The sequence below is a fragment of the Saccostrea echinata genome, unplaced genomic scaffold (genome assembly GCF_033153115.1).
Source record: "Saccostrea echinata isolate AGI-Se365-2 ecotype Australia unplaced genomic scaffold, CSIRO_AGI_Sech_v1 ptg000025l, whole genome shotgun sequence".
NCBI classification, from domain to species: domain Eukaryota; kingdom Metazoa; phylum Mollusca; class Bivalvia; order Ostreida; family Ostreidae; genus Saccostrea; species Saccostrea echinata.
In genome coordinates, this window is record NW_026889774.1 from 12,169,910 (window position 1) to 12,184,035 (window position 14,126).

General features: G+C 33.0%; 1 protein-coding gene across 4 annotated transcripts in view; it reads right to left on the reverse strand.

The window, feature by feature from the left end:
- Window positions 1-14,126, reverse strand: part of LOC133192017 (frizzled-5-like) — a 47,345-nt gene that overhangs the window by 11,344 nt on the left and 21,875 nt on the right. For all 4 annotated transcript variants that reach the window (XM_061327845.1, XM_061327847.1, XM_061327848.1 and 1 more), the window contains one exon: window positions 10,532-10,612. The gene's annotated coding sequence lies outside the window, so the exon portion shown is untranslated. The remainder of the gene's footprint in view (window positions 1-10,531; window positions 10,613-14,126) is intronic.

The window sequence follows — 14,126 nt, forward strand, 5'->3', positions numbered from 1 at the left end:
CGATATCATTAACCAAAAAAAAAATTCTCATAAAAGAAAAAAAAGATTTAGTTATCTGTAACGCAAAATGAACCAGACTGATATTTTACTGTAACTATTTCATTCATTGTGTCAATGAATAATTGTAAAATTTATCACAGAAATACACTTTACCCCATACTCCGGGAGACCTGCTAATCTATTGTAAAAATTCTGGCAAGATGAATTTCTTCACTCAAGTTTTCTGCATCTTGAAAATAACCATGTGGAAGTGATGTCAAGGTAGATAATATAGGAACAGTTTTAACAGGTAATTATATATACTAATATTAAATATGTATGTTATCTGTAATGATTTTTAATACTATTCCTCATCTTGAGGGTTGTTTATAATGACTCCTTTACGTAAATTTTGCATGAAACTGCAAAATAGTTCATCTGAATATTCAATGTTTTAAAAGAGCCAAACATTACTAATTACAGAATTCTGATTTGTTTTATTTGGTGTGTGTTTTACTTGATATGCACAGTGTGGGCGGGAAAAGGGACGGACTTAACAGTTAGTTGTAAAAGTCGAAAATGCTCTCAGTTTTCAATCTGTTTTATACCTTATATAGTCACCCACGTCTTAAATAATAAAAAATCTTTTAACTTATCAATGTCAGCTACATTAACGTTGATGAAAACCAAGAGAAAATGAATTCCGACATGTCTTTTCAACTCATTACGACCAGTCAATAACTAAGACAGAAACTTTGACGAGCATCATTTTTTTTTCTCTTCCGAACAGCAGGGGAATCAGAAATATCCTGGACTATATGCTGCCAAAACCCTCAAACGCCCATCAAATACAGAATTAAATTAAAGATATGACTATCACTCATTAGTGTCCCTTAATTATACGCTGAAGCCATCAAATCATGAAGTCAGAGCTAAACCGCTGATTTGCTGTCATCACTGCCCAACCTTGCAAGTCTGCACCGAGACAAACGACGACCATAGAATTTTTAACTGTTAAAGTGCTCGTATTTTTCATTACATTTAAGGCGTTTAGTAGATTCTTTAAATCTAGACAAAATGAATATTTGCAAGTGTCGAACTATATTACTATCGATTTGGAACGTTTAGAATGGAAAATCTGAACACTCTGCACTAATTAATGAAAGAAAGCACGACATTAATTAGAAATCGGTCATTAAGATATTTGTCGACAAAACATCCTGTAGCTGTGACATTTATTAACCAGGGTTCTTACCTTTTTGGCATGTTAAAAGAAGCCTTAAATCTTAAAAAGTAATTTACCGTCAAATATTGCCATGTAACATATCCATAACACGTTTACCTGTTTTCCTTCTAAAAGATAATTTGATATTCTGTACCGGTAATATATTTTTTTTTCTTATTTCAAGAATTTAATAATTTTCCTTTTCCTGTAGTTTCATCTCTGAATTACATTATAAATGAATTTTGAAGAAAAAAAATTTCTTCATAGAAGCTATTGAGAGAGAGAGAGAGAGAGAAGTACATTATTCTGGTCTGAGGCTTACGCTACGTACAAGTAAGTTACATCGTTGCATTTGTTGAAAAGAAAATTGACAGTCACTAAAAGAATTTTAAGGTCAGCGCTTATAAAATTTTTGACAAGTTGTGAAATCGGAGAACAAAAATACATTTAAATCCGCTCATCAAACAGCACGTAATATTTTCAGATTTATACAATCCACAGCAGTAGGCAAGTGTGTTTTCTCTCTCTCTTCTTCTAGCTCTCTCTCTCTCGAATTTTGACCGGTTCACAAAAAACTTACTGTAATCCCTAGCTCATCAGAGATGCTAAAAACACAAATGCCACAAACTTTCTGTCGCCATTTGCTTTTTTTTTTCAAGGGAAAACATGACATCTTTTAAAGGGTAAATCTATACTTCAAGAGGAGACACAATAACTCTATGCAGTTGACTTTAAGTTACTTTAATGGTTATATTATAGAAATAAGCACTTAAAATTCTTACGTATAATAATATCTGAACGTATTTGTATTATTATTTATTAACAAACAATACAAAATTTAAAGATTAAGGCAAGAAGTGACTTGTAGTTAACAATAAAACTCATCCAAAAACTAATGAACGCTACATCAAAATAGCAGAGCGATGTATGATACAAATATGACACGTTTTACTACAGTTCACTTCATTAAATTTGTTGGACATGATTTATTGCGTATTTCTTTCTTTTTAATTACACATTTCTCACGATTTATTGCAACAATTAGGCTACATCGCCTGAAAGTCTGCAAACTGCATGTCTAACAAAGAGCACATGTTTGCGCTTCGAGGTTTATTATTTTAGAATTTAAGGCAATGTGTGTGTCCTGCATTATTTCTAAATCCATTTATTGCATCGGGATCGAGATTCAATTTATTTCTTGCGTAAAATTTATAGTGACGTAATGTTGTTCATTGTTTCCACTTTTCATAATAAATCCACAAAACTCATAAAAATCTTGTTATTGTTAAATAAAAATGACCGGATGGACCAAAAGATAAGTGTGCGAAAAAAAGGCTAGGTGTACAGAATTTTCATTGTAAAATTTCATCTGAGAATTCTTATTTGAAATACAATATGGCAGATGTCTGAGCACTGAGATATTGATTCCATCTCGTTGATTTCCTTAATTAGTAATTGCGAACAAACGACGACAAAGATGAGTAGCCAGCGGTGGTTTGTCCCTCCATGTGGTCAAATAACCAAGTTCCATTATGTCTTAAATAAAATTCTAATATTCAATTAGCTTTTCATCATACTAGATAAATCCATCAAAATTGAGAGGACACGCATGCATTAGAAAACCGATTTTGTAAGCGAAACAACATTGATGATCAAACATCAAATTACAAATTTTACAAAAGGTAAGGTTTTAAATTATACTTTACATTAAAAAAAAAATGAAATCCACATAAATACTCTTTTAGAGAATCTGAGATAATCTTTCGACACTCAAGGTGAAGCCCGGTCAATGGCCGAAGATCAAAAACATATCTACGCATCTTATACGAACTGATTAAGTCGAGTAATCAATGAGAGGTTTTTAGAAAAATCAGGAAAAAATCAATCACTTGATTTGTCAATGTATGCTAAAAACAATGTAGCAAACCATTGTACTACAAGGTACATGTACTTTCGAAAATTTGCAGTATCACTATGACACTGTGTCGAAGAGAGTATACACAGTACTTTTTTTACAATAAATATCAAAGGGAATTCGGAGAACATCACATGAGAAAAAAAATAATAAACCACCATAACTGTCTCATTCTGTTCTAGTCTTACACAAATGGTCAAGCACATGCAGAAAGGGGTACAAGAGTTCAAGTAGATCTTAATGATCCCGGCAGATCTAGCCCATCAACCACCCAAAGGACATTTTACAAAGCAAAATGGCACAGCTAAAGCCCTCGCACAACGGGTGTTGTAGATTGTCCTAAATGTAAATGAAATGGGCATTCATTAGTATAAAATACTTTAGGGGTTTCCCAAACTTGATCGATAGACATTCAATTCAATTTTACCATTTTTATCCAACATTAATTTTCAGAATGGATAGGATAAGAATTGATTTTGGCCTAAAAATTTTAAAGATGATTTCAGAGATTTAAAATATAATTTTTCGGAAGTTTAATGCCCGATGATAAGAATACAGGATTCTTTTCAAGAAGGATTGAATCCTTCGAATGTGATGATCACATATTTATTTTTAAAAAAAAAAATTCAAAAAAATGATGAATTGATCTACTCTCATCGAGAACAAGAAGACAAGTAGAAGGTCCCTCAGCCAACTCTTTATCTTTCCTAGCCAAATATATGTATTTACATAGCTGGTATGACATTGATATTTTCCCTTTTATAACATTTACGAGAACCTTTGGGAACAAGAAAAACCCCTAAAATCCTTAAAACGTCTTTATCTCAGATACTGAAGTGACAATCAAAGAAAAGTTATCCATCCAGGCTCAAATAATTATTTATCATACCTTTTGCAAGAATATTGACCAAGTCGAGAACATACCTTTTAAAGTGTTTAATATGGTCGATATTAACGCAATTTGAAAAGAAATACAGTAAAACCTCGTTATCTCGATCTCAATGGGACTGAGAAAAAAATTCGAGATATCCGAGGATTCGAGATATCGAGGGTTAAATACTTAAAGAATGAGTGGTTGGGACTTCCAAATCACTCTATGGTATTCGAGATATCAGTGTTCGAGATACCGAAGTTCAACTGTATTTTTTTTCAAAGTGCGTTCACTTGGTCTCAAATTAAATGCACTTTGAAAAAAAAAAAATCAAAGTGCGTTGTAACAAACGTACCTGTACCTACTATTAAGTCTAAGGGCCAAAAGAAAACCCTTTTATGTTTTCTTTCAAGTCTTTTCCTTTTATCATCGTAGACGGTTTTACATATAGAAAACTATTTAACTGAGTGTTAACCCTTCATTAATAAATGATATATTTTTGTCGAAAAGTGACTATCTTAGGTACGAAGGAAATAAAATAAAGTTTCCAATACATGTACATACATGTAAATAAACAGTAAAAACCAACGGGTCGTAAATTCGGGGAGCGTCAAGATTTTTCTTTCATTCGCAAATATAAAATTGTTATACACGTGCTTAACACAACAAATCAAACTATTAAAGGTAAAATAACTCCACATCTTACCAATTGCAATCGACATAAACAAATTCCGTTGGACGCCTCGTGATCAGATACAGACGTACAGATTTGACGTGATGACATATCATGCAATCCTATGATTTTTCTGCAGACTGATGCCAGAGATAGAACCACAAACAGAACATTCTTTGTCAGCATGTCCCGTAGTAGGAGGAAAGTCTTTTTTTTTCTTTTTTCTTTTTTGGTTAGAGCGTAAGTAAACGATAAAAAAAATCATATTTTGAAATGATCCCTGTACTTCGTCATGTTAAATGGCGGCAAATTCAAATTTATTAATATCCAAAATGCTAAAACACAGTCATGTGAAATATTGAAGACCATTCTTATTACATATGTTTGCAATCAGTCGGGAATCGACTGATGAGATTGTAGCTCTATTAATGGGTATACTTATAAAAAGAAAGATGTATCTTAGTTTAGTCTACTTGTGTAAAAAGTCTAATCAGACCAAAAATGTAGAAGGAATAGCGTTTTAAAAGATTTCGAATAAATTCAAATAAATTTCTATTTTTAGTAATCATGGCAAGTTGCCAACTTTAAAGTGCCGAGCGCTTGGCGAAGGAACAGTTGCTACCTATTTTTTATCGACTTAGGTCAGTCGCGGCCGAGATTCGAACCCACGACCTCCCGATCACGGAGCGATCAACAAACGTTTTAAATAAATAAATGGTCAACACAAATAATCAATAATTAACTCTCTCAAATGCTTCTCATATATTTCTTAAAAAATAATAATAATAAAATAAAACTGAAAAAAACAAACAAAATAATCAGACGTTTCTAACGAAACTGTAGCTCTACTGGCAAATACTTTCAATAAAGAAAGATATACCTTAGTATATACTTGTGTATCAGGCCTGAGATCCGACTAAACCCGGTAGGATGAATAATGTTTTGAAAGAATTTCACAGAAATATCTATTTACAGAGACACATAGCAACATCGATTGTCGAATTCAAAAATTGATAATTATATAGAATTATTCATCTAAATATAATCTACTTCTGTACCAAGTCGTACTGATATCAGAATTAAACTGTAGGAGGAGTAGCATTTTGAAAGAATTACACAGATATTTCTATTTGTAATAACCATGGCAACACCGTTTATCGAAACCAAAAACCGATAAAAAGAATTATGTATCTTAGTGAAGTGTACAAATGTACCAAGTTTTATTGAAATCAGACCGAAACTGTAGTAGGAGTAGCGTTTTGAAAGAATTTTAAAGACATTTCTATAAACTAAGGCAACACCGTTTGTCGAAATAAAAAACCGATAAATAGAATTAGGTAGCTCCGTAACCTTGTCTACCTGTGTATCTTATTGAAATTGGACAAACAATAAGAAGAGGTGCGTTTTGAAAATTTGTTCACGGACGGACGACGGACGCCTTACTAATGCAAAAGCTTTTTGGTCTCTCACCAATAGAGCTAAGAACTACTGTACAGCAAAATAACGCTGTCGGAGTATAACTCTTGAATGATTGATACTCAGTCCTAGTTTTAAACTATATTATTAGGTACAACTAACAAAAGGCAGACTTGGTGCCTGGTGCAATTCTTTTTCTCTATGAAAGGGTAAAATGACCTTTATCCACATAAAAAAAACAGAATACAATGTAGGTGTGAAAGTCAAAGCAAAGAACAAAAGGTTAACATATTCTTCTTAACAAAATATCCTCTTGGAAATAAACATTTCAGAGCCTTTAACATTTGAAAATAAATATAATTGATACACTTTACGCAGTGGAAAAGAATTCTAACTCTCGGGACCTTGGGTCGTGAAATTCAAATGATTAGATAGAATGATTAAGCTACCTGAATGAGTGTCACAACAGTATCGACGCGGTGTCATCTGGAATATTGATAGATGAACAACCCCTAAATTAAGACCTGCCAAAATCGTACCTTTAAATCACAGGATATGACTTAACTTTTGCGGCCAAAAACAATGACCTGGCATTATACTGGGATTTAGCAATCACGTTACAGCCCAAACAAACCCCCATGTATTCTTATTACAGCTGAGAAGTAATGCACCGTGTGAATGTCTGAAGACCTAGGGATAGAACAACACATTTAGAATTTTAATCGTCTAATATCTTAATGCACACATGTACCCCGTAAAGGTTAAGGTCTTCCTGCATGTAAAATGCTGCATGTCTATGAGTTTTTATTATTATGAATTTATCAAAATCTTTAATTATAAATGTTAACTGTCTTATTTTGTGTAAGGACACAGTTCCATCCCTTTTAATGTAACAAGAAGTTTTGAAAAACATGTACGGTGCTAAGTGTGGATAATTTGCATTCAAAGCATCTTTTAAATGCGACGTATGAGATCTTTGTTAGTTATCCTGATGCTTATTACATGTACAATATAAAGCCATATACATACACGTACATACTGTATATATTTGTATCAAACCAGCTTTATTAAGCCGTTCTACAACTACTTTTAACATATAGTTTGTAATTATATCCTAAAAATTCTGAAGACGATAAATTTCTTGCAATAAAAAAGGTTCCCATCTCGTTTCATATTTTTTTTTTTTTACAAATTAAAAATATTTAGCAAGAAATTAAGAAAAATTATAATATTTATCAGGAAAACCATTGGTAAAAGCTGGTGATGGACAAAGGATCCGACACCTTTGAAGCAACGGCTGCAGTTTGTGTAAATTCATACGCGTGGCCATGATCTAATATCCCACATTGTTTAATAATTTCCATTATCTAACTTTTGATGCAATCTGTTTGTAAGATACCCATTATACCTTAAATCCTTGTGAAACACGACATATTGTTGTTTGTTATGTACTCTGATGATGTTTGGGTTCTGTTTATTCAAGCTAGCCAATTTTGACTTCTAAAAGCATGTTGAAATTTTAAAGGGAACTTGCTTTCCTTTCACTATATTTCTAAGCCATAATTTTATCAGTGATCAAAAGATTTTTGAATGTACAAGAAAACAGATTCCTTAGAGCAACCTTAGATTCTATCGTGGAAACACAGGTTAATTACCATTTGCAAATATTTGCCGATTGATTTTCTCCCTAAATTGGTGCTTTATTATAAATTTTATTTTTGTTAACATAACGCGTGTTGCATTGTGCAGTTGCAACATCTATTATTTTAAAAAAAACAAGGTGGGACGAAAGAATGGAAAGGCAATGGCGAAAGATTTTCGTCCATAAAAATCTTTTGTGGCGGGGGTATACAACATCCCAGAGATGCAGAAAATCAGTGATTGGTTATCGATCTGCTAAGATAATACTATAGCAGATAAACATCAATAATTACACAGTAAAGACTACATTTATTTACTCGAGGACAAAACCAATTCTATTGTTTGTTAACGAAGCAATTTTTCGCTTGTCCTCACCGTTGCAAAAATAATGATCAGAATAAATTACTCTTCCGATAAAATTCAAATTCATTTGTTTACCACTGAATTCAAAAGTTAAAGGGATATCGAAATCAAATGCTTGATAAGTGTTATCTCGACATCGTCTTTACAGACCGGGTATAGTGCGTAAAATCGCTAATTGGTGTGCAATATGAAGCAATGAATGGTTCGTGATGTGTCACACCCTTTTCAATGTATTCAGCTTTAAGAACAGCTTTATGTTAAATTTATTAGAAGACATTAATTCTTATTCTAAAAGAGCAATTGGACTGTTTTTGACGGTCAAAGACTTGACAAAAGTCGAAATAAAATGTCTCTGTTTGACATTAATTTTTATTTGATACATATAGTTTTATATTTAGTAATTACAAGTACTTAAAAAGACAAATTTTGTATTCTAAAGTTTAAAATATCACAGTAAAGAAACCACTGGAGGATTATGGACACATTTTAAGCATCATTTGTGTAGAGAGTTGCTCCAAATCAGAAACATGAGAGACGTAAAAAAAGATATTGTGTATTTCATTCGGATGTTCAATGGTCCGTAAATTTCAGAGACTGTACGGCAGGCCCTTAGATCGTTTTAATCCGTTTTACAAACTGGGGGTAAAAAATAAAATTTTATACCTCCCGTTAGTCAGTTCGGTTAAAGCGATCTAAAGGCCTGTGCCCTGTACGATTCCAGGACTCGTATGTTGAATGTAATACAGGACAACATAACTGAACAAAAGAAAAAGTATTAAGGTCTGACGACACGTTCCTCAAATATCTAATTTGTATCTCTTAGTAATGTTTGAAAAATTATTCATAATTGTCATTCTCTTGTGAATTATAAACTGTTTTCAAAATGTCTTGGAAAATGAATACACCAAAAAATGTGATATTGGCAATTCAAGCGATTTCTAATAGGATTATATAGGAAAAACCCTCCTCTAATATCTTGCACAAATGCCTGGTAAGGTACCTCAATTCTTTGTGAGTAAACTTGTTAAAGTAGCCGTACTTCAACGACAAATTCTTGGGAAAAAATATATATATTATTGAGGAACGTGTCGTCTGACCTTAAAAGAAGGTGAGGGAGGGGGTGGAGAACACTTGTGTCCTGACGGCTACAATTTGTCTTCCTCTGTCTGATCCTGCAAATCAAACCTGTCACTCAGTATTAACATAACTCACCTGTGATGTCATTAAAAATAAACCATAATTCCAAACATAATTTTACTAAGACCTCAATATTGAGTCTGTTAGAGAATTTTGCGATTTAAACAGCTTGCGTGTTAAAGACTGGCGCCACAGATTTATACGTACATTTGACATCAGGACACATAATTCTACAAATGTGTTTGCGTTTTTCTCTATACCTTCGGGTATTTATGCATACCTATTATTTTCAAGTTTCCATTGTTTTACAAAACTAAAAGCACTTTCTTAGCTCTATCTTGTCAAAATAACTCCCAGTGCCAAAATATCTCACAGTACTGAAAACTAATTTACAATACAGTACATGTATATTCAATGTTCTCTATAGCTATAGTTGGAAATGGAATTAATTTCACGAGTTAGACCCGATTTTTTGTTTATACATATATGTATATATTTTCATGAAAGAAAAGCAAGAGCGAAATTTAAAAAAAAAAGTCTTGAATTAAACGTTTAATGTGCATCTGCATGCAATGACACTTAGTACTTTCATGTAGCTTTCCACCCATCGATACTTTGAAAATGAAGATTCATTCACAAAATTTTCTCTATTCACAAATGCTCATAGTGTGCATGTCAAAACCCTTTCTAATTTAACATCCCCGTATTAAGTTACTGTACACAATAAGTAAAGGCTTACGTGACAGTATCAATCCATTTCGATTTTGACGCGAACCTTTTTTAATTACTCTTCTCTTGCAATGAGAACGTGTTCAATACTGCGTTTTTTGGTCTGAAAATTAGAAACATGGACAAAAATAGTGAATCTAATTTTGCACCGATTTTTTAAAGACCAAAAACACATTTGTTCAAGGTTAAGAGGAATTATTTTCACGAAGCAATGAAAACAATTCGCTATAAAACCTTCTTCTTTTTTAAATACAGACCCCCACCCCACCTCCCAAAAAATCTGAATTTTACATGTAACCAACTAATCTTATTCTTTAATGTAATTTGAAATAAAACACAATGTCCTTAATTATTTTTACTTTTTAGTTAAAGAACAAAATTCTATTAATAACTCCAAATTAAAAAGAAAATACTCCCAGGTTTTTCTTCGCATTTCAATTAATAAACAGATGATTTGTGGAAATAGCCATTACACGTGAATTATGATAAAAAAAATGTAGTGAACGAACAGACTGATGGAATTTAAGACTCGCCAGATCTTAGAATTAAGAGAAGAAAGACTTTATTAAATGGCTTTCTTACCGTAAAAATCAATACACCGTCCCAATTATCTTCGATAATGTACTTTCGAGTCAATATCACCAGCTTCTGCCACCTCTATACCTGCAAAAGGAAACTCTTCTATAAGATCGGGTTTATTTGACCGAGAAGAAACATGTTTGCAATTGAAAGTCAGCAGTTTGAATGCAAGGCATTGTGATCTCTCTTTGATCAAATCTTCCCCATGCATCTCATTGCACCAAATAATATATCAAACAGTGTAATTTTTGATATGCTTTTCTCATGTGTGTAGAAAATTCGATACAATTTTCGATGGTTGCTCCAAAGTATCGACACCAATTTGATTCAGTTCTACTAAACAATTCTCTAAAACAACTAGAAAAGAGAGACAAAATCATGTAGCGCCTGGTATTGGGCGTATCTTGACATTACCCTGGCCCTTGACCAGGTGACCTTAAAATCCCAATCTCATTCTCTCTTTAGCATTATTAGTCCCCTACCGGTGAAACCGGAGGGGACTATAGGTTTCCTCTGAGTCTGTCCGTCCGTCTGTCTGTCTGTCTGTCCGTCTGTCTGTCCCTCCGTCTGTCTGTCAGTCTGTCCCACTTGGTTTTCCGCACTTTTTTCTTAAAAGCTTGCAGATATTGAGCTGATTTTTGGTATGTGAGTGTATCTTGATGAGTTACAGATCAAGTTTGCATTTCGTTCCGCTTCATTGATTTTTGACGGAATTACGGCCTTTTCAATTTTTACGGGTTTTCCGCAATTTTCTTCTAAACGCTTGTAGATATTGAGCTGATTTTTGGTATGTGGCTTTACCTTGATTAGTTATAGATCAAGTTTGCATTTCCTCCCGCTTCATTAATTTTTGACGGAATTATGGCATTTTCAATTCTTAACTGGAACCAGATTACACTTGCCGGTAGGGGACTAGTATTGCTAATGCAATACTCTCAGAATGCTTGTTCAACCTAAGAAGTTAATGTGAAATCTGTTGAATAAAATATATTAATAGTTTTTTTCATACAAGAGTGTATTTACGGACAAATATTTTTGACCTTGACTTTTTGAACAAAGGACATAAAATCGATAGATATCTTCGATCATGGTTCACCTATTTCGTACATGGGAATATATAACTTATATATAATCCGAATGTTATTCAAAATTCTGAGTTTTTGCACAACAAAAATGTGTAATTGTAATTCCAAATGTCTTGACTTTGTGTCTTCGATCAAACTTTTATTCCTCAAATGAAGTCCACCCCACCCCAACCTCATCCAAACAAAAAAAAAACCTGCGGTCAAATAAAATTTTAGTGGTTATATCAATAATAATGACCTTCATTTGACCAAATGAACCCAAGCTTTAAAACTGCCGCCCTTTAACTCCCAACCTTAATCTAGGTTGAAAGGTCATACACTGTCATATAAAAGCGTTAAAGGACAGATAGGTGCTTATAAGGCACTTGTATTCTAATACATTGCGGGACCTTCGCCAAATTTCTGGGGGTACAGGGGGGGGGGGGTCTAGGAGGAGTACACCTATTCTGAACCATTTTTAAACGAAGTCACATGACCTCCTATATACTAAGCTTCAAACGGAAGCTGCGCGTAGAGTACCTCGATTGAATCTACGCAACAGAGAATAGTACAGAAATTGCTTCTGTCAAAGTTAAGATACAACATCAAACAAAGAAAAGTTATTTGAAGAATTTTCTACACAAATAAATGGTACTGTTGAAACATTTTGAAAATCTTGATGTTCTTTTTTTTTTGTTTTTTGTTTTTTTTCTGTGTTTGATTGTTTGTTTTTTTTGTGTGTTTTGTTTGTTTTTTTTTTTGGGGGGGGGGGGGTGTTTGTTTGTTCACATATTAAATGAACAAAATCTGGTAGTTTTACTTTAAACAGATGAATAATGAATGTTTCAAAAATATATTTTCGAGTACGTGTTTTTAAGGGGGTGGTGATTACACCCAACACAACCTCTTTACAACGACCTTGCTCTGATCTGGTAAAATAATTACAGATTTCAAAACAAGCAAATGCTGCAATTCAACCAAGTGCAGAAATGAGCCTTTTTTATGAGATCTCACGAGGGCCTTGGAGTTACGAGACTTCGTGTCAAAGGATGATGTAAAGAATACATGACAAATATTGCTGGAGATGAGTGGGAAAAGTATTGAGGAATGCAACGCTTTCTTCAACGAATTGCGAGGTACATTTACCGGGCAAAAAATATTCTATAGGAATCCCGATACAGTCATTGAATTTCTGTTTTCAAATAACTGTATGCTATTGTTAATTAAGTTGCACTACAAAACAGCATGTGCAACTGTTTTCAAATTACATATCTGTCATTTGTGCATACATTCGCAATTTACAACCAACTATCAACTGAATGGCAAATATTTGAATCTGGATAATTGAAATTGATTTAAACTCCAGCAGTTGACACTTTTACAAGATATGCTTCCAATGCATATTGATATTTTTATGACAACTTTATTGTCTCTTTAAGTGTCACGCTGACGTATTCGTAATGTTTTCCGGGACCTCCATGAATATAACAAGAGAAACAGTATTTCAAGATTGAGTGTATCTCAAATATTTGCAAGAACTGACGAGTCTACAGTACACGTGTGTTTGTTCTGACTCCTATCGTTCCCTTACAATTGTGATTCGTCATTGCATGCTATTTATACAAGGCGAAACACATATTACGCCAAATAGAGTAATTTGGAAAATAAATACACCAAATAACTCCAAATATATGCAAGCATAATTTCTATTACTAGATTTAGTATATGTCCAAAAACAAGATATTACAATGCTGGTATAATTAATAGAGACAAATATGCCGTACATAATTTGACCTTTAAGAGTAATTTATAAAAACATATATCAATCTTATTATTCAGTGTGAAATTCAAGTTGTGAGATTATATTGATATACCATTGAAGATTAATATATGTACTTTTTTTCAACAGTTCCAGTAATTTAGGATGTTTTTGGATCGAAGGAACAATGAAAAAAGAAATTTTAAAAAATACAAAAAAATCTAAATAATGTCATTGACCTGGAAAGTCATTGTACATGTCGAAATAAGTACTATACATGTATAATAAGTTATATCAAATCAACTTTCGTGAATAAATTTTACTAAATACTATGGTAGAAAATATACATACAGTGACATACAGCTTCTTTTTAAATTCCTATGTGAGAAATGTCGAATCTTATAAATTCTCACCCCCTCCTAATCGATTCATAAATCTGCCAGAGTTTACGCGGGGTTCTTATAAGCCTTGTAAACAGTTTGACAAAGAATATGCGCTGATCCTCAAGAACTACTTGTTATGAAGTGCAATCTTCTAAACATGCCATTTCATTCTAGATGTATTACCATCTGTAATGTGCGAGACATGCAAAATTTACAATCTGTTTGAGCAATCGTAAACATTTCATGGTAGCCATTTCGAACGAGGAATGAAAGCAAAATGAATATTTTAGATCCTAACTTTGACTGGTTGTGCATGTACGTGCAAATTTCATATGAGCTTGAACCTAGGGTCTATGAAATACAAAAGATCCTTGTCAATAACCCAGGTTACT